The sequence below is a fragment of the Rattus norvegicus genome, chromosome 19 (assembly GCF_021556685.1).
Source record: "Rattus norvegicus strain SHRSP/BbbUtx chromosome 19, alternate assembly SHRSP_T2T, whole genome shotgun sequence".
NCBI classification, from domain to species: Eukaryota; Metazoa; Chordata; class Mammalia; order Rodentia; family Muridae; genus Rattus; species Rattus norvegicus.
Genome location: NC_141552.1, coordinates 7,097,060 through 7,117,382, shown reverse-complemented (window position 1 = coordinate 7,117,382; position 20,323 = coordinate 7,097,060).

Below are 20,323 nucleotides of genomic sequence, written 5' to 3'. Positions count from 1 at the left end.
TTGTAAATGAGATTTTTTAAAATTTCTATTTCAAGCAGAATTTCATTAATATTCTAAAATACTACTTACTGTGTGTGTGTGTGTGTGTGTGTGTGTGTGTGTGTGCGCGTGTGTGTGTGCATGCACGTGGGTGATTTTGTAGTTTACTACATTATGAAATTCTTTGACTGTTTTATATGACATTGCTTTGATTCAGAAGTGAGTGAAAGGGATTGATAGTACAAGACAGTGACTTTTAAATTGATTTCCAGGGTTGATATAAATATTTGCAACACAAAAATACATATTATTTATAACTTAAGAATAAAGAACAATAGCACGAAAATGTGAGTGAAGCCTGCAAAATAGTTTCATAAAGCTAGAGATTAAGTTGGTAGAAGCAATATGTATCATAAATGGGTTGGTATTACTCTTCAATGTTTTTCTTCACAACTTGAAAGAGTTAATAGGCTAAAATAAAAAAATATTAACAACTGGAAAAACAATGAAGTTTCAGTTTCTGCAGTTATATGATTAATATGTACAAGTGCAGTTTCCATATTGAAGGGAATATTTGCCTATCATTTGAAAGATTCCAAGTCATTACAAAAGATAAAGTACATTAAGAACCGATCTCTCTTTATTTCTGTTTTCACGTTAAACTTTTAGAAAACTATTTTTCATATATGAATAAAATTTTATGAGAAAACTTAATGAGTTTCACAAATCCATCTCTTAATCCTATGTCACGTCACCAACATGAATCAGGAACGTTATTTGTTTAGAATATTTTGTAGTGTTGGTTCCCTTACATTGATTTCCTATTTGTTAGCACACATTTCTAAACAGCGGCTGCAGTTCTGTTACTTACTCATCATCTCACATCCTCCTGTCTCCACTTCAGAGCTTTCTGTTGGTTGTATCTGTGGACCATCATCATCCTTTGTACTGCATCTGAGGCATCACTGGAGTCTAGGTCTGGATCCCCTAAAAGGCTCTGGGTACATCAAAAAGAAAAGCCAAGTTTTATATTGTTTTCAGTACTTATTGATAAGCAACAAACAAGCTATAAACAAGCTGAACTTGAGAACTCCAGGGTGTATTTGCCCAAATTAATAGGTGCTAATAGGTTGGTTTTCCTTGCTTGATTTTACTTTATTTTTTCTTTTATAAAATCTCATGTAATCTAATGTGTCTTTGAATTCTCTGCAACTCTGTTGACCTTTACATGTAGATTATCCTGCTCCTTCCCAAGTGCTGAGAGTACAAGCATACGCTATGTGTCTTAGTTAGGGTCTTATTGCTGTGAACAGACAGCATGAGCAAAGTAAGTTTTATAAAGTACAACATTTAATTGGGGCTGGCTTACAGGTTCAGAGGTTCATTCCATTATCATCAAGGCAGGAGCATGGCAGCATCCAGGCAGGCGTGGTGCAGGAGGAGCTGAGCTCTACATCTTCACCTGAGGGAAGCCAGGAACAGACTGAGCATCCTCAGGCAGCTAGGAGGAGGGTCTCCAAGCCAACCCCACAGTGACACACTTCCTCCGACAAGGCCACACCTTCTAATGGTGCCACTCCCTGGGGCAAGCATATGCAAACCATCATACTATGCTTACCAGCTAACGGGTTTATGATCAAGGAAATATACAGAAGCTACTTTGCTACAGGAAGTGAAGTTATTACTGTCCTGGGACGAAATGTATGCATGTTATATGGAAGCCAAAAGTATCGTAATTATATTCCAAATATCACGATGCTATCCAAAGCCACCTCATAGTCATCATTTCTTTCAAAGGAGCCAGGGACTGCAATCATGCTAGCAAGATGCATTTAATAAGTCACTTGATTTTTATGCCAGTATAAAACAATTAAATGCCTATCCTATAATAGTGAATATCGCGTAAGACAATATGTCACATTATAACCAAATTATTTTTATATAGTCCATCTGCTTCAGCAATTTCACCTTTACCCAAAAAATGACGAGTATCCTTTTGTTTACCTCATTGCACTCCATCAGTAGTTGTAGAAGACACCCATCTTGGGTGAAATTTCCAGCGCTGGGTGAGAAACAAGGAGATCCAGGGGCAAACGTCTGGAAGGAATACATTTATCTAAATTAGAAAGGACTGCATAGAGAAAGTTGAACAACTGCCTTGCGTTCTTAGCTGATAGAAATCATCAGGTGAAATCATCTTTTTAAATAGACAAAAAACATGATACAAGGAATATCATGCATCCTTTGGGATGAAGGGAAAGGAGCTCACAAATTTAAGTCAATAGCTGAACCATGTCTGATAGCCCTATAACCACCCAGGCATCTAGCAGAGACTAAGTTTATGAGGAATCCTTAAGAGGATCCTCTGTGTTTTCCTCAGCCTTTTAGTTCCTTGACTTGACATAAAATGGCATTTGCTGTTCTCTCTACTATCCATACCTGTTTGAAAGGCAATATTAACATTTGCTTCGTCAATAATCAAAAGCAAGACTCTCTTCATCTTACTGGAGGGATGGTTTCCAATGAGGGACATTGTTGAGGGAAACAATGATTCCATCAAGCTTTCCAAATGTGGACTTGTTTTCTTAGGTTTTGCGATTTTCTCTCAAATGCTAAAATAAAAATAGATCCCATTGTCCCAGTCTTAAGATGGAAAGACTGTGGATTACAATGGACGTAATTGAAAGTACATAAAGCAAAGAATAGCGGGTAAATGAGCATTTTAGCAAACATCTTTCAAAATGCTAGTCATTGTGGTTTTAACTTACATTTAACTCGTGTAATCCTCACAAAACTACAGAGGAACTGGAAATATAAGCCTTATCTCTAAAAAAAAAGTCAGGATTTTGGAACTGTAAATTCCTTCTATGAATAATGCCAATAGTCAAGGAGCTCTCTACAGGCGAGCATTGCACATTTTCACTTTCTATGAAAAAAATTGCTAAAAAGTTTATTTTGTATGTTATATGTTCACTGAAATATGAATTTGAAAACAATTTAGGTCATACCAAGTTAATTCAATTTCCTAATGATATTTCAAGTTTAAATGATACTGTGGCAACGAAAGTTACATTTTTTAAATTTATTTAATTTTAAGTGTGTGCGTGCATGCGTGTGTGTGTGTGTGTGTGTGTGTGTGTGTGTGTGTGGTGGTGGTGGTGGTGGTTTGAATGTATGCTCTTACCTATAAAGAAAATCCATTGTTTGAAGTATTTTTATCAATGAACAGTCACCAATAGGAATACCAAAATGAATACTTTACAATTTTTTATAGAAAACTTGGTTAAGAGTTGATCAAGAAAAGAAGGATGCAGAAATTTGGTCTTGTTGAAGCTTCACTATTATTTCTGCAGTAGCAGTAGTAGATCACATTTATTTTAATTTAATACATTTGCTTTCCTTGGTTGAATTAAATGTAAAGCACAAATTCTCTAGCCTGAAACCTGCATTTTCTTCCTTCCGAAATATTTTCCCTTTCTGACTATTAAAAAAAAATCTCTAATTTCAACATTTTTTTGACATGAATACAATTTAATATTTAAAAGTTTTGCACTGACATCATATTGACCATGAATATACCCATCTTCAGTAGAATTAGTTTAGACAATGTAGCTAATATCTTTTTTTTTTTATTAACTTGAGTATTTCTTATATACATTTCGAATGTTATTCCCTTTCCCGGTTTCCGGGCAAACATCCCCCTCCCCCCTCCCCTTCGTTATGGGTGTTCCCCTCCCAACCCTCCCGCCATTGCCGCCCTTCCCCCATAGACTAGTTCACTGGGGGTTCAGTCTTAGCAGGACCCAGGGCTTCCCCTTCCACTGGTGCTCTTACTAGGATATTCATTGCTACCTATGGGGTCAGAGTCCAGGGTCAGTCCATGTATAGTCTTTAGGTAGTGGCTTAGTCCCTGGAAGCTCTGGTTGCTTGGCATTGTTGTACTTTTGGGGTCTCGAGCCCCTTCAAGCTCTTCCAGTTCTTTCTCTGATTCCTTCAACAGGGGACCTATTAGTTCAGTGGTTTGCTGCTGGCATTCGCCTCTGTATTTGCTGTATTCTGGCTGTGTCTCTCAGGAGCGATCTACATCCGGCTCCTGTCGGTCTGCACTTCTTTGCTTCATCCATCTTGTCTAATTGGGTGGCTGTATATGTATGGGCCACATGTGGGGCAGGCTCTGAATGGGTGTTCCTTCAGTCTCTGTTTTAATCTTTGCCTCTCCCTTCCCTGCCAAGGGTATTCTTTTTCCTCATTTAAAGAAGGAGTGAAGCATTCACATTTTGATCATCCGTCTTGAGTTTCGTTTGTTCTAGGGATCTAGGGTAATTCAAGCATTTGGGCTAATAGCCACTTATCAATGAGTGCATACCATGTATGTCTTTCTGTGATTGGGTTAGCTCACTCAGGATGATATTTTCCAGTTCCAACCATTACGTAAGTGTTCCATTGCATGGGGATCGAAAGACGGTGCTAGAAACTACAAAGACTTGTGCTCAGAGCTTTGAAGCCAACCTGCTCATTATGAGGTCCACTCTAAAGCCAAATAAAATGGGCAGCATTGTGGGAATATAACCCGTGCTGGTGTAGGTTAGTGTGGGGTCCTGCGTCCTCTCTGCCACAGGGCTTGGGTCACTCGGGGAGGCGGGACGCGGGAAGTTTGACCACACTTACCCCACTCCGCTGCCTGGTGGGTGTTGGGCTGTGAGAGGCTGTGGGACACCACTCCCGGGTGGAGAAGCATGATCTGTGGGAGGGAATACAGCCGGAGCTGGCTCAGGGTCCCTGGACCTGCAAGGAGGCCAGGGCTGTCAGGTTCTCAGGCACTTGGGCATCAGGAGCCTCTGGGATGCTGTGGTGGAAGAGCTGAGAACAGAGTGGGGACTCCAGGGCGGGATCTAGCCCAGGGCCAAGGGGGGAGAAAGGAGAATGCCAGCTGCTGTCAGGGGGATGGTCCTTGGCTGGATGGCAGTAAGCTTGAGCTTGGTGGCTGCTGCTCCTGGAAGAGCAGGGTGGCTTTCTTCCAGAGATTAGATGGCAGCTCTGTAGGCGGAAGTCCTTCTCTGTGGCTCCCCACAGAGGATCCCAAAGAAAATAGACGGTGGTTTTAAGGCATTTATTTAATCTTGGCAGAAAGTGGATGAGTCAAACCACACCCCACCTCTCAGAATGGGCCTGAGAGTAAATACCTTTTACAGAGAGGGGTGTCTGGGAAGGAAAGCTCATTGGCTAAGCCTCCAGGCCTTTGGGTACGTAATTATAATGGAGATAATGTCTTTAGCTTATGTGACCTGTGGTCATATCCTCTACCTGTGAAGGGGCTTGGGGCATTGCCTTTACGTGACTGATGGCCACAAGTCTATGGAGGGCTGTGGGCTAATGACCTACCTGGTTTCCTTGGAGTCAGGTGAAGTTCCTACCATTCCTTTCCGGTTCACTGGAGTTTCAAACCTCCTCAACTGGGAACCAGGGTTCCCTTCATGGTCCCACACAGTATCAATTATTTTATTTAAATGGTTAGCCATCTGCTGAGAGGAGAGAGAAAAATGAATTTGTAAAACAGGAAAAAAACAAAATCTCCTTCTGTTTCTTATTTTAACTATTCTTTGGAAGTCCATTCATCTTTACATAATAGTGTAGACTCATGGAATTATACATCTTTCATATTTCATGAGAAGATATATACGTGTACATTTATTATGATATTAGAATTGCATACAAATAAAAGCTTAAACATGAATTATGATTCTTATCAGTCATTATAATCGATTCTTGTCTCTGATATTTTCTATATCCTAAACATATTCTCGAGAACACTCATTAATTATCACAATATACAAAACAATCACTTTAAAATTAATTTTGAAATGAACTTAGTGTCTTGCAGGCCATTTGAGAGTGGACTATCTTTAGTTTAAATGGTGAAATAAACTAGTCAATGTCACTGCCCCCAAAACATTGGAGATGTCGTCCGAATAGTGTGGCTTACTCCTCTGCAAAACTAGATCACATGCTCATGCTATTATTATTGTAGCAAACCCATTTTTCAAGACACCACAAGCCTGGGCATCATTTATATGGAACTTAATTAGAAAACAGTTGGGAAGTTGGAGGCACTCTTAATTTAAATCAATTAAAGGGAAAGATGTCAGCTTCGTTTTGAGTTTGCTTTTCTTTTCCATCACAGCTGCACTGAAGGGATCTGTCTTCTGCAATCTCACCGCCTTCCCCATGCATTATGCCATAGTGCACTGTGTGTAAATCTAGGAATCCGTGGTGGCAATTAGTTTCTGAGAATCCTGCCAGGGCTGGGAGAGGAGTGATGACAGACAGCAGTCTCTACTGACAGTGCTTTGATGGGCACTTTCATTCACAAATGACATACCTCAAGTGGGTGGGGCCAGCCAACTCTGTACTCTAGACCTATTTCTGTTCCGAGGAAAGAGCTCTCCTTCCTCCCTCACCCATGCCCTGAATCCTACCATGTCACAGTTAATCTGGTTATTAGATGGGAAAAGCTTGTCACATAGTGACTATTTAAGGAGTGCGGTCTATTCGCAGAGCTGATCATTATGGGCCCTCTACCTCTCCATTGCTAAAATAAGGTTCCCAGTGGTGTCTGTCACCTACCCAAATTTGGAGCTAGTTTTAAATGTGTGCTCCCTCTCCAAATACCTTATGTAGAACTAGGTTCTACATAGTAATTTACCTGTTTCAGTCCTACAGAAATCGTCATTATCTGCCTAGAAATGGGGCAGAAATATACACATGCATACGCACTTCAAAATTCGAAATTGGGGCACATGATTTATTAATTTAAGGTTAACTATACATCTGCCTTATGGCTTAAGTTGTGACCCAATCAAAGAAAAACCAAGTTTTAATCATCTTCATTTCCTCACTGTGCAAGTTACTCTTAATTTATATAATCGATAATTACTTTAGTGTGCAAGTTACTCTTAATTTTTGCAAGTGACTTAATGAATTAATTTAAAAACCTGAAAGATTTACATCATTCTAACTATAAAGGTGTTGCGGTTTTCTAAGTGATAAAAAATTGTTCAACTCCTTCATTGTACAAAAAATAATGGAGAAAAGTTACTATTGGACACACTTTCAGTACTTAGAATGTATAATATTAAATATTAGTTGATCAGTAAGAATTTGAGGACTCAGGATCAGGAAATATAGAGTATATTCACAGTCATTATGTAGGAGCCTTAATGAACTACCTAAGAAGATAAGTTAGGTGATTCAATTCAAGATTTCTTTATCTACAGACAAATTAGAGTAAAGGTATACTCAACATAATTCCATAACTATGGTGATAAGATTTGTTATGGTATTATCGCATCATTTTGTATTTACTTTTGTCTTCTGTCAGACCTTTTGTAGTTCAAAATTTCAGAATCATTTCTCTGCAAATCCTTCATTGATTCAGTGGTGAATTAACTACGATAGAGAGAGAAGATACAAAAACAAAAACAAAAAAAAAACAAAAAAAAAACAAATCAAGACAAAACAAACAAACAAACAAACAAACAAACCTGTTTCTTGGTACTGTCTTCTGATGTTTGAGTCTCAGTTGTCTAAGTGTGTGTGGAAAGGCAGACACAGCCATCATCAAGCTCAGGATAATAAAGGAGCATGATCCATAAAGGCTGCCCAAGCAATCCTTAATTCTCTGTTTAATTACCCGGTGCTTTAAAGTAATCTTGAGCACTTTTAAAATTAACATGTCTAAACTCACTTCTAGATACTCTGATTCAATGCTCTTGGAATCCAGCCCAGAAGTACTCATTTTAAACCACCATCACTTGTCACTTATACATAGGTGTTTCATGAACCACACACTGAGAAAATGCCACTTATCTGTGTCTGTAACATGAAGAACCTCTGTCTTCCCCCACCCCCATGCCCTCACTAATTACATTGGCACTGCTTTTTTCCTAGATGAACAGGTTGAATGACTAGAGCTATTTTAGCTTAGGCAATCCTGAGGAAAACAGTTGAATGGGTCTACCCATGTGATCCTTGAAACTAATTCCACAGAATGTTTGTGGATGTCCTATTGTCCTGGCTGCCACTTAACCATCTTGCAAAGTTCACACCTGGCATGATAGAGCATCTCTATTTAACCCACCTTTAACAATTTGTCTCCCGGAAAGATTCCTTGAAACATTTCTGGACATTTCGAAGAGGAAAAATAAGAAAGCAGGGGGACAGAGGAGAAAGATGGGGAAGACAAAAAGTAAAGGGAGGTGAAGGAAAATGTGGGATGGAGGAAGGCAAGAAGAAAAAAAGGGAAGAGACGGCAGAAGAGAAGCACCAGGAGGAAGGACAATTTATTTCAGTCATGTGCGGTCTGTCCCCAGGTACTTGGATGAAATGGATATTCTAGCTTATTAATAAGGAACTGAATAAGATTTTGTGAACCTGGTACACATAGATGTATTTAAAGACTTTTAGTAAATATTTCTTCTCACAAAGTATTTTGGGATATATTTGGAAATGGCTATTTTTAGCAAACATTTTTTAAACCAATAGTAAGATTCAATTAAAACTTATTGGTTAACTACTCAGAGCTGGAGTTGATTATAGACTCTGGTCAATGAAATACTGTGTGTTCTCTCAAAACCATTACATTCTAAGTGAGAGCAGATGAGTTATGAGAATGAAAAGTAGACTCAGATGATAAAATTTTATGAACTCACGATAATGCTGAGTTAATGAACAAAACCTATAGGGAATTGTTTCTGCCATGGGAGTGACCATGAAGTCTGTAGATGGAATGATAAAGGTAAATTATCCAGTGAAATGAATGAACTTCAAAAGTCTGTCACAAAGAGATGATCCAAAGGATATCATGGTAAAAAAAATGAGCTGAAAGAGAATTAATTATTATTGATTATTGATATCAACTGTAGGGGGCTGACTACTGAGCCTGAATCTGTAGCAGGAAGAACAACAGCTTTGAGATCTCATCTGCGCACAGGAGGCAGGGCCTGCTGCAAAGATAGACATCTCTCTTTTATTGATTGATATCAATAAAGTAAATAATCAGCAGAGGAGGTTGCAAACGCTGTTGTTCTGCCTGCTACAGATTCAGGCTCAGTAGTCAGCCCCCGTGGCTCTGTGTCCCTTGGTTTTCACATTCTTAAAATTGCTAAGAAGGCACCAGGTTAGAATTCTTCAAAGTCAAAATCACCCTGAGAAGAGAAACATAATAGTCCTAACAGAAATGACAACAAACATATAAAGACACAAGAACATCCGTCTTCTCTTTTCCCTCAGGAGAAAAACAGAAATAACCAGATGATGGACTCCTGAACCTCTCTGAGTGCAAGTCCAACCCCGATTGAGGCATCAAGGTCTCCCTATTGGGCCCTGGAACGTCTTCCAGCTCAGGGTGGCCATGACAGGCCAGCATCTCCCACTAGTCATGTTGACCAGGAAATACAGATTTTTAGGCCCCTTCTCTCACTCTCAATGACAAGGTCATATATTCTACTTCTGAGGCTTTCCTTCATTGGTTTTAGAGTCTCAGTCTTTAGGATTCTGACATAGACCAGCTGAGATAGACATCATTGAATATCAGCCAGAAACTTTTGGATCAGTTATTTTATGGCTGTCTTAGATGTCATTTCTATAACAATAAAGTACTAATAGAACATTTAAGAGAATCATCAAAGAAATCAAACTATTTATTAATTTATTTATTCTCTCATATAGTACATCTTGACTACTGTTTCCCCTCCGGCCCAGAGTCAGGAGTGAGCTCCCTCTCATGGCATGGGTTTCAAGTCAGATGACTCATTGATTGACCACTCTCATGAGTTCTGTGCCATGTTTACCCCCAGCACATCTTGCAAACAGGACAAATTGCACAGCGAAAGTTTTGTGGTGGGGTTGGTGTCCCAATCTTTAATGTGTAAGGCTTATGTTTTTAGGAAAAAGGTGAGGTTTTGTAGACAGTAATGATTGTATCTGGACCACCTCGATGACCTGTGATGTTCCTCAGGACTACGACTATGATGGTTCTCTTACTCGTTTCTACTTTTTAAACTACATCTTTTTAAAAAAGATTTTTTGAATGTACTGGAATTTTGTTTGTACTAGAATGTCTCTGTGTGTGTGTGTGTGTGTGTGTGTGTGTGTGTGTGTGTGTGTATGAGAGAGAGACAGACAGACAGACAGACAGACAGAGAGAGACAGAGAGAGACAGAGAGAGAGAGAGAGAGAGAGAGAGAGATTGAGAGATTGATAATTCAAATGAATTATGGTGAAAGGATGGAAAGTAAGAAGGAGAAACAAAAAAAACACACCTGCTTTTCTGTTTATATATCATACAGTTGTAGACTTTTTGCTCACTTTTTTTTTTTTTGGCAAAAAAGAATCATTAATTTTAACTGTAAACTCAGTAAAATTTTCCAAATCAGGCATGGACTGTAGGAGGAGTTAGAGGCAGAAGGATCATGAGTTTGAGGTCACTCTGAACAACTCCCCTACAAAGGGAGCCTCTGGCTCTGCAGCAGTCCATCTCTTTGTGGTAGATGACAATACTCATTTATCCCTTGCATTCCCATATCTATGATATCTAGAGATAAAGCCATCTTATCTAGAGATTAAATGCTACTTAACTTCTTTTCTAAGGGGAGAAAGATTACTAAAAATTCTTTCTAAGAATTTTCTTTTTATTACCTGTAGCTAATTTTCAAAGGCACATCTAATAGCTTATGAATAAATATTGATATTGGTATTTATTAAAATTTCTACGCAAAACTATTCTGACTTGTTTTCATAATACTCTCTCTTTCAAAAAAAATTGGCACATATGTACATTTATCTACATGTATGTCTGGGTAGCACTGACCCACAGAGGTTAGAAGAGGATGCTGAATCTTGTAGAATAGGAGTTAACAGACTATTGTGAACGGTCATGTTAATGCCAAGAAACAAACTCATTTCCTTTAGAAGAGAAGCCATTGCTCTTTACCACTAAGCTACCTTATCAGTCCCTAATAACACTATTATTTATTATTAATCTGATCAACTACATTATAGCCTACCAATCATTAGCAATTTAGTTTAAGAAGAAACAATAATTTCATTGCAACAGGAGGCTATATGCATGACACTGTGTAGGAATTTTATATTGATGAATTGCAAGAGACACTGGCAAATATTTAGCTCACAACGAGTAAGAGAAAGGGAATAAAATTCTTCCTCTGTTATTTTGTAGTTGAATTAACTTTTTTCAATTTCCACAAACTGGAAGTTTATTGTATCTCCCTGTGCGATAAGACTCCATTGTCCAGCGTGTTTATTATTTCATTAGATTGCTCCTTTTTTTTGCGATTTTTATATTATTTGGTAAGTTCCTGCAGAAGAGTAACAAAGCTTTTCTATCTGATTTCTGCAGCTACTTATAAAAAAGTAGCAGTTAATTTTATTTTAGATAAGAAACCCCAAACACCATTTTTTTAAACTAGAAGCAAAAGGCAGAACAGGAGGTAGCTTCACACACTTCAGACTAAAGGAACAGACCGGCTTTCGTAGTGACGAGTGCACGCAGGTATATTTAGAACCTTGGCGTGCCAACTGACTTGCTTCTTTTTAAAAGTTATATGCATTTTTTTTTGGAATTATGAACTAGTTCAGGCATATTATAAAATAAAACTTGTCATCAAGATTCTAAAGAAATGCATGAGAGAAACACAATCAAAATTTTAAAAAATAAGACTGCTTTAAATTGACAGAGGCAATGATATAACATCTCAAAATACGCATAGTTTCAGTTCATGACTTCTGTTAAGTAGGCTATCTCTGTAGTTTAATGAATCCGTTTTTAATCAGAATAAAAAATAAGAGAAAGTAGAATTTAAAAACGGTTGCTCTTTTTATGGATGTGATTGATAATAAAAAGTAATCCATGTATCGGTGACATGAAATTTAGGTTTACAGCAAAATGAAAGCTTTTTCTTATACTATTTATCCACTTTTTCAAATCAATTTATTTTATTATGGTAGGCTCATGACTTAATAATTTAATATGGTATAAATCCATCATGTCTTTTAATACTGAGAAGGTTCCTGAATGAGGCCTCTGAGAATTAACTTGTGTTTTTTAAAACATCCCTATCTTACTCATGACATTTGTTTGTTTTGTAACTTGAATAGCATTGTAATGTTTTACAGAGAGCACAGATTTTCCTCTGGTGCATTTTCATATATGAGATATCAACCTTGTATTACAGTCACTGTATATTTACCATGTAAACATAGTAGAATCATAATAATTTTACACAAGAAGTTGACCTTTACAAGAACAAAAGGATGACAGATCCTGAGTAAATGCTCATGTCCTTATCATTCCTATTCCTTTAATGGCTTCGTGTAGACGTACAACTTGTTATGTCTGATTTTTCTTCTGTTGGTTGATATTTTGTTCCCTCTTGCTCATGGTTTGTTAGATTTGTAAAGCTCTGGCCTCTGCTTCTTAGCTTTGTACTTTTCAGGTTTCTGTGATACTAGGTTTGGTCAGATTGCCATAATCTTGACCTCTGTTCGAGGTTACATGAAACCAACCGAACCTCCAAGCTTGCTCTTCATTAAGCACAACTACTATGCACCCCTGCAAGAGAGCATCATTCTCTAAGTTCTAGTTGTCTTCTGGTGAATGAGGCCTTCAATTCTTCTATGCTTCTATAGTTTTGCCCAGCCTTTCTCGCTCAGGAATGTGTATGTCAGTGACATGATAGAATGATGAATCTAGGGAGTTCTTATTCTGATCTACAAAAATCTTCCTCTGCATCTCACTCCTTTCTACTTTATTACCCTATGTACTCGCTTCACCTTCTGGAGACTTCTGACTCACCTCAACATGAAGGAAAAGATTCTCACACAAGTAATATGGGCTTAGAAATACACACGCCATTTAACCCTGGTATAATGGCAGTGGCAGCCGTGTATCAATCACACATACTCCACACAATCTTGGGAATTGAACTAGGGAATGATGTTACTAACTTCTACTGTTAACAGCTAGGCTTACACCACCTAAAATGTCCACTGATCCTTCATTGTCACATAAAGATGCCACTAGCTTCTCAGCATAACCTCATGGGATCTTGATTTTGATACGTAAGCCATGTCCATGTGCTGACCACTTGATAATGAGTGTATTTCAGCCAACGAACCCTATTTACAAGTTTAGAATTAGGAAGATAAGATGAAGTTTTGTTGAAACAGCTATACATGGTTCACTTAATACTGAATCTGAGTCTCAGAAGTGGGATCAAAGTCTTCAGATTCAACATCCTCTCTTATGAGTCAAGGAGATGGGTGAATTCTCACTGGGTTTGCTCTCATTGTCCCATAGTATAGAATATATGTAGTATCCAATAAGCCCTAAACCCGAGGAATCATAAAGATCACCCACTTCAACTTGTGTTCTATAGTGTTGGATGTTCAGGTCAATTATTTCACAGATTTTGTGTATTGTTTTCTGGAAAAGTACGGATTTGACAACTTTTATTTCATCTCAACATTAACTTTTCATTAAAAATATATGGTTAAATACTCATGATTTTGATATTTAATGGAAATGTATCATTATTAAGCAAATACTGACTGTTTAACTAGCTAGAAAAACTTCATCACGGTTACTTTAAAAGCAATGAAACTTTCTACTTCTTCAAGTTTTAGAATAATATGTGGGAGAAGAGGAGAATAAATGCAGAATATTTACTGAGAATTGAAAAAAACAATGACGAATGAACCATATTTCAATAGATTGTTCTTTGATATGAGTAATTTTTCTATTTTTTTCACATATGACATTAAAGGCTCATGATTTTCAAAATCACAAGATATCTGTAATTTTATTTAGAATGAGTTCTTCCATTTTTTTCCTCAATATTATTGCCACAATAAAAGCAAGAAACACAAAAATTTTAACAGGTTACCATTGACCAGGATTCAAAGTATGAAACACAGGAACTTTGCACAGTGTCAGTGCACAGTGGATACTTAATAAAGAACGTTCCTCCCCCAATTACTCTGATTACCTCTTTCATTTCTTCAAGTTCCTCTAGGCCGTTTTGTACAAAGGGGTTATTTTACCAAGTAGCTGGTTTCTATTTTTGTTTTGTCATTTTCTTTTTCCATTTCCTCACTCGGGGAGGCTATAAACCATGCTGTGTCCATAAGTAAATAAAGAAATCCCCGGCTTCCCAACAAAGAATATATTCTACCAAACACGCTGCACTTACACGGAGTGTCAAGGTTTCAAAGCCTCCCCAAGGAGTCCAGCAAACATACCTAAGGAAAGGTAACGGGGTGATTATGACTCCTTTTCAAGGCAGCAAGAGCATTCTTCCAAAAGCAAGTCAGGCTGTGTAAAGAGTCACTTGCTTATCCAACAGGACCTTTAGCGACAGGAAAAAATAAAAGCACACAAAAATAAGGCATTGCTAGCTCAAGAAATGGAACTTTAGTTGAGAGCTATGATTTAGTTTTAAAACTATACTTTAGTAACACATGATAACATAAGCATTCTGATCATATTCAGCCCTTATAAAAGTCTCTGGTATCAGGCAGTATTTATTGAGCAATATATTAATGTATGATATGGTTTAGTTTGTTAAAATTAAAGATGCTGTGAATTGCATACAAAGAAAGTAAATTTTTATTTACTAGTTTTGTGAACTTGTAAAAAAACATTTGGTGACATTTTTGAACCTCAGTTTCTATAACCGTTCATTACGGATTCCTTATAAGATAGCCTGAGAACCAAGAAAACCTACACAAAAATACATAGTTTATATTTCCTAAAAGGCCTTCAGCGATTGGTTGTTCTGACTCTGTTTCTTCTGCTATTGGAAAACCATTAGTGATTACTCTGATTGTTCTTTTTAAAAAAAAAATCACTGTTCAAATTGTGGATAATTTAAAATTCCTCAAATGCTCACTAAAAGTCAAGTTCCTAAGATCAAAACGAGGAAACTGAGAGAAATGAAATATTATAGGTACAGTGATGATGGAAACTTTAAAAAAAAGAATCTACTATGAGAAAACATACCATTTAAACTAGATAAATCTATTTTATTCATATAAGCAGTAGGGAAATAGAGAACTGACTACATACCACTGCTAGTCTGGTGCCTATGGGTTCATGCATTGTATATTATTTGTAACCTGAAGAAGTATGAATTAAACATATACTTTGTGCTGTGTGACTATTGTGGGAAGAGATAAGTAGCTATCTACTCATCTAGGAAAGCCAGAGACAATAGGCTAACATTAAGATGACAGTGATGTCCAACAGGTGAAACAATGAGTGTATAGGTCTGATTTACCTCAGATGGCCAACAGTTAACTAATGGCCTCACGAACAGGTCAGGGACAGCTACAGCACTGCAAGTTCCATTCTAAGCAGTGCAAAAGCCGGTTCTTACTAGGTAGAAAAAGAGAAGAACTTGTGCTGAAAGCTGCAAGTTGTTTGTGGTTTTGTTTTCTTTTGTTTTGATTTTTTCTTTTTTGGTTTACTTTATTTATTTATTTGTTTGTTTATTTTGCAATGGAGTGGAGATTTGGTTATAAAGAAAGACTTGGAAGTTAAAGTGTCTGGAAAATAATAATAACAATGAAAAAAATCTGTTTAGAGGTGTATGCAAGGTGACCAAGCTAAACTGACGAGGGAAAGGACAAGGCTCTCAACCTATGAGAGAAAGCCAACTCCTTCCAGCCTCACCACTCCAAGCCCTTGAGGAACATATTTAAATCACTATAGGCCTTCCTTAAATCCTATGAAGTTTATTGTAACAAACTAAATTGAAAGGAAGGCTTTTAACAAGAAGATTCTCCCTAAGAGCATACCACAAGTAACACCGTAGACAAAGAAATAGATCTGAAAGAAATAGGAATCATTTATCCACGTTTCGGTAACTGTGAGAAGATTAAACCCTCCACCATTGCAAAGTTTTAAGTTCATCAGGTAAATATGAGAACAAAGAGACTATAGTGCAAGCAACCATAGGCAAGAAACCTGTGAAGTCGAGTCTGTCTGTCCCACACAAGCCAGGAATAATAAATTAACTCCTTAACCAGCCCTAAGCAAGTGGCCAGCACTTGAAAAGAACATTGTCATCTTCCTGATTGTTCCAGAGGACATGAAATAGAGAACGTGGACCCTCTCATATCTTGAACAATGATAAGCAAGAAAACTGGCCAATTTCATAGCAGTTTCCTTGGAGTTTATCCAGTGTCTGCCATGGCCATATATAAACCTAAAACCTCTGGTTAAGAGAGTTCCATTTCCTAGTCTTCTCTTGAAATTCCATCCCACTTCCAGGGAGTTTTCCTCACTTCTCTTTAATTCCTCAATTTTCTCAAGATCAGACATTCCCGCAATTATTCTTAGCCTGTCTTCCTCTTTGGGAATGGTCATTAGGGTTAGACAAGAGACACACGATCATTGGTCATCATGTGTGTACGATACTCTAGGTTTTTGAATCATGCACAAATGGGGTAGGAACGGTCTTATCACATCTAAATGTGATATAATCGACATGTATGACATTTCACAAAAGCTATGTCTTTAGGTCTCCTAGCACACATTTCAGTCAGCTCTGATGACTGGGAGGTTCTCTTCTCAAAGGTAATTGTTACTTCCTATTTAACCACAGGACTCTGTGAATTTTGTAAACTTCCAGTAGCTAATGAAATTTGTGAGTTGCTGGCTTCCTAAGCCTAATGACTCTCATTTATTTTCCATCGCTTAATGAACCTCCCTCAATCATGAATAATTGAGAAGAAATTGCTATACAAACATATTGGAGTCGCTGGTCTACTTACTGTACATAAAAAGGTTAGTAAAACATATAATTTAAAAGTTTCATGAAAGCTAAATTCCAGCAAAGACAAGTAGAGAATAACTATTAAATTATGTCAACCACTGTACTATCTTTGAAGGATATTTTCATATATTATGAAGAAGAATAAGATGAAAAAAGATAAGAAGAATATATTTAGGTAAAGATGATCACAAATTTAAATAACACATTGTAGAAAGTAAATGACAAAGTATGAACAAATACTTGGAAACATTGGGAATTTGAGTGTGCTGGAAACCTGTGGATGGGTTATCTACAGCTGTACTAGAATTAGCCTCTGCATAGGTCTTAGTAAGGACTGTTTTTAAGATATTAATGAAATATTGAAATGAGTATACTGGGAAGACAGTAACGGCTTAGATCTTTGGTTGGAAGACATAGATAAAATGATGAGAATACGTTTCGAAGATAAAAAGCTGTGTAATTATTCTAAGAACTCTGGCTTCTTTTTTCCAAAGGTAGTAAAGTTACTCTGGCTATGCTAACAGATTAAAGAAAATGGTAGAATAAGTGGATGAAAAAATGGAGAAACATGGGAATAAATTAAGAAATGCAAGGTATCCTGATAATAGAATTGACAGCATTTCTTGAGGAACTCAATGTGGAGCAGAAGAGAAAAAGAAAAAGTTGACCTACTCTATGGTTTTGCTCCAAGTAGAATGAAGTAGGGCAAAGAAACACAAGTTAAGAGCTGACTAGAGGTTCTGGATGGTTAAAGCACTACATTTTAAGTATGCGTATTGTGAGCCGATTACTGACTGGGTTTCTAAATGAAAGTCTTGAAAATGCTTGGGTACAAATGTGGAGCTAATGGCACAGATTCAAATACGAAAGAAAATTTAAGGTCAAAACCAGAAAATTTCCCACCTACCCTTTGTTATCTGCAGACAACTTTGTAAAATTTGTATAAAATACTCAGAAAAAATTTAAAACATTTCTACTACTGGGTCATAAAAATGTTTAGAATTGTGTTAAAGGTAGAATAAGATCGTATAGATCTAAACTAATATAGTCAACTTTGGTATAATTTTGACCGATTTTCACTTTACCTTTTTATTTATTTTTTGATTTAACTTTTATTCATTTTATTTATTTATTGCTGAAAACATAGAAATAGAATGGCACATACATAAGCATATTGAGAAAAATTAATACTAGTACCGTGTCCATATTAACAGGCAGCTAAATCCAGTTGTTCGACTGCTTTTGTACATAGTTTTGTTTTTTTGTTTTGTTTTTATTTGTTTCAGTATTTTGAGATAGATTATCAGTAGGTGTGGTAGGCTGGCCTTTAGTTTTCTATCTAATTCATGGAGGCTTCAAACTTGTGGTCCTTCTACACCCAGCGATATCTATACCTTGTTTTATTGGATAGTTTATGTATTTACATTTCAAATGTTATCCCCTTTCCTGGCTTCCCCCTCTCCCATCCCCCAACCTTTCTCCCCTACTCTTACAAAAATACTTCCACTCCTGTCTCAACACCCTGGCATCCCCCACACTGAGGATACGAGTCTTCACAGGGCAAAGGACTTCTCCGATTGGTGCCAGACAATGCCTTCCTCTCTCTCTCTTTTTTTTTTTTTTTTGGTTCTTTTTTTCAGAGCTGGGGACCGAACCCAGGGCCTTGCGCTTCCCAGGTAAGCGCTCTACCACTGAGCTAAACCCCCAGCCCCCCTTCCTCTCTTACATATGTGCTGGAGCCATGGGTTCCCCCCATGTGTACTCTTCGATTGGTGGTTTAGTCTTTCGTAGCTCTAGTGCGGAGCGGGGGTTCTGGGGTGGTGGTGGTGGTTGTGGTGGTGGTTGGTTGATATGGTTGTTCTTTCTATGAGGTTGCAAACCCCTTCAGTTCCTTCAGTCCTTTCTCTAATTCCTTCATTGTGGTCCATGCTTAGTCGCTCAGTCTGATGGTTAGCTGCAAGCAATTTAATCTGTATCAATAAGGTTCTGGCAGAGCCACTCAGGTGACAACCAAATCAGGCTCCTGTCAGCGAGCACTTCTTGGCATCAGCAATAGTGACTGGGTTTGGTGGCTGCATATGGGATGGATCCCCAAGTGGGGCAGTCTCTGGATGACCTTTCCTTCATTCTGAACCTAGTTTTTGTGGCGACTCAACTGAGTTCCAGAGAAAGGTATGGTGCCAGGGCAGCCAGCCAGCCACAGAATTTGAATGTGTGGGGCTGGCATGGCAGCAATCCATCATGGGAACAAAGCGAGTCAGGTGGAGAAGAGATTTCAGAAGCTCCAGGTCAGAGAGTCTGCAGAGATGAGAGCAACTGCCGGTGGCACATGGCCCACCACCGGTGCCTGGTGTAGTGTGGGATGGATCATTTTGTATTAATGCAACAGTAACCTACTAAAATATTGCAAGTTCTTAGATGAATATAAGTTGAAAATGCTTGGAAAAAATGTGTATTCAATGCTTAATCACTGTTCTTAATACTATAAGTTAGAAAGTTGCATACTCACGGGAGGAAATACAGGGACAAGGAGTGGAGCAGGGACTGAAGAAAAGCCTTCCAGACACTGTCCCCCCGGGAATCCATTCTATATGCAGCCACCAAACCCAGTCACTATTGCTGACGCCAAGAAGTGCTTGTTGACTGTAGCCAGATATGGGTGTCTCCTGAGAGGCTTTGCCAGAGCCCTAATACAGTTGAGGATGCTGGCAGCTAGCCATCGAACTGAACAAGGGGACTCCAATGAAGGAGTTAAGAAAGGACTGAAGGAGCTGAAGGGGTTAGCAACGCCATAGGAAGAACAACAATGTCAACCAACCAGTCTGTACCAGAGTTCCCGGGGACTACACCACCAACCAAAGAGTACATGTGGAGGGACCATGCCACACATGTAGCACAGGACGGCACTGTTCAGCATCAATAGGAGGAAACGCCCTTGGTCCTGTGAAGGCTCGTTTCCCGAATGCAGGGGAACCTCAAGTGGGAATGGGTGGGTGGGAATGGGAGCACCTCATGGAAGCAGGGGGAGTGGGGAAGGGGTATGTGTGATAAGGGAAAGAGGATCACATTTGAAATGTAAATCCATAAAATAAGCAAGAAAAATAAAATTGAAATAAAAAAAGAAAGTTACATACATTAGTTTAGTGGTAAATAATAAAACAGAAAAATGCATCAACCAATGTTATTGCTGGCCCCAGTGGGCCAAAGGGCATCTGAGGGGTATTTTCATCTCAATCAGCAAAATGTCTCAACCCAACTTGCTAAGTTTCCAATTTCCATCCCACACTGTTGCTGGCTACTCTCCGGGCCCCAGCAGCAGCTGCCCTCTCCTCCTCCATCGCTAGCCCCAAAGCAGGTCCTCTATCTCTGGGGGCTCTCTGCTGTGAGCCCCATTCACACTCCCAGCACCCTGAGGTTATAGTCACAACTCCCAGTAACCCCTTAAAATCAAGACTCATTAACCCGTTAAATCATGAGCTTGTAATTGATCA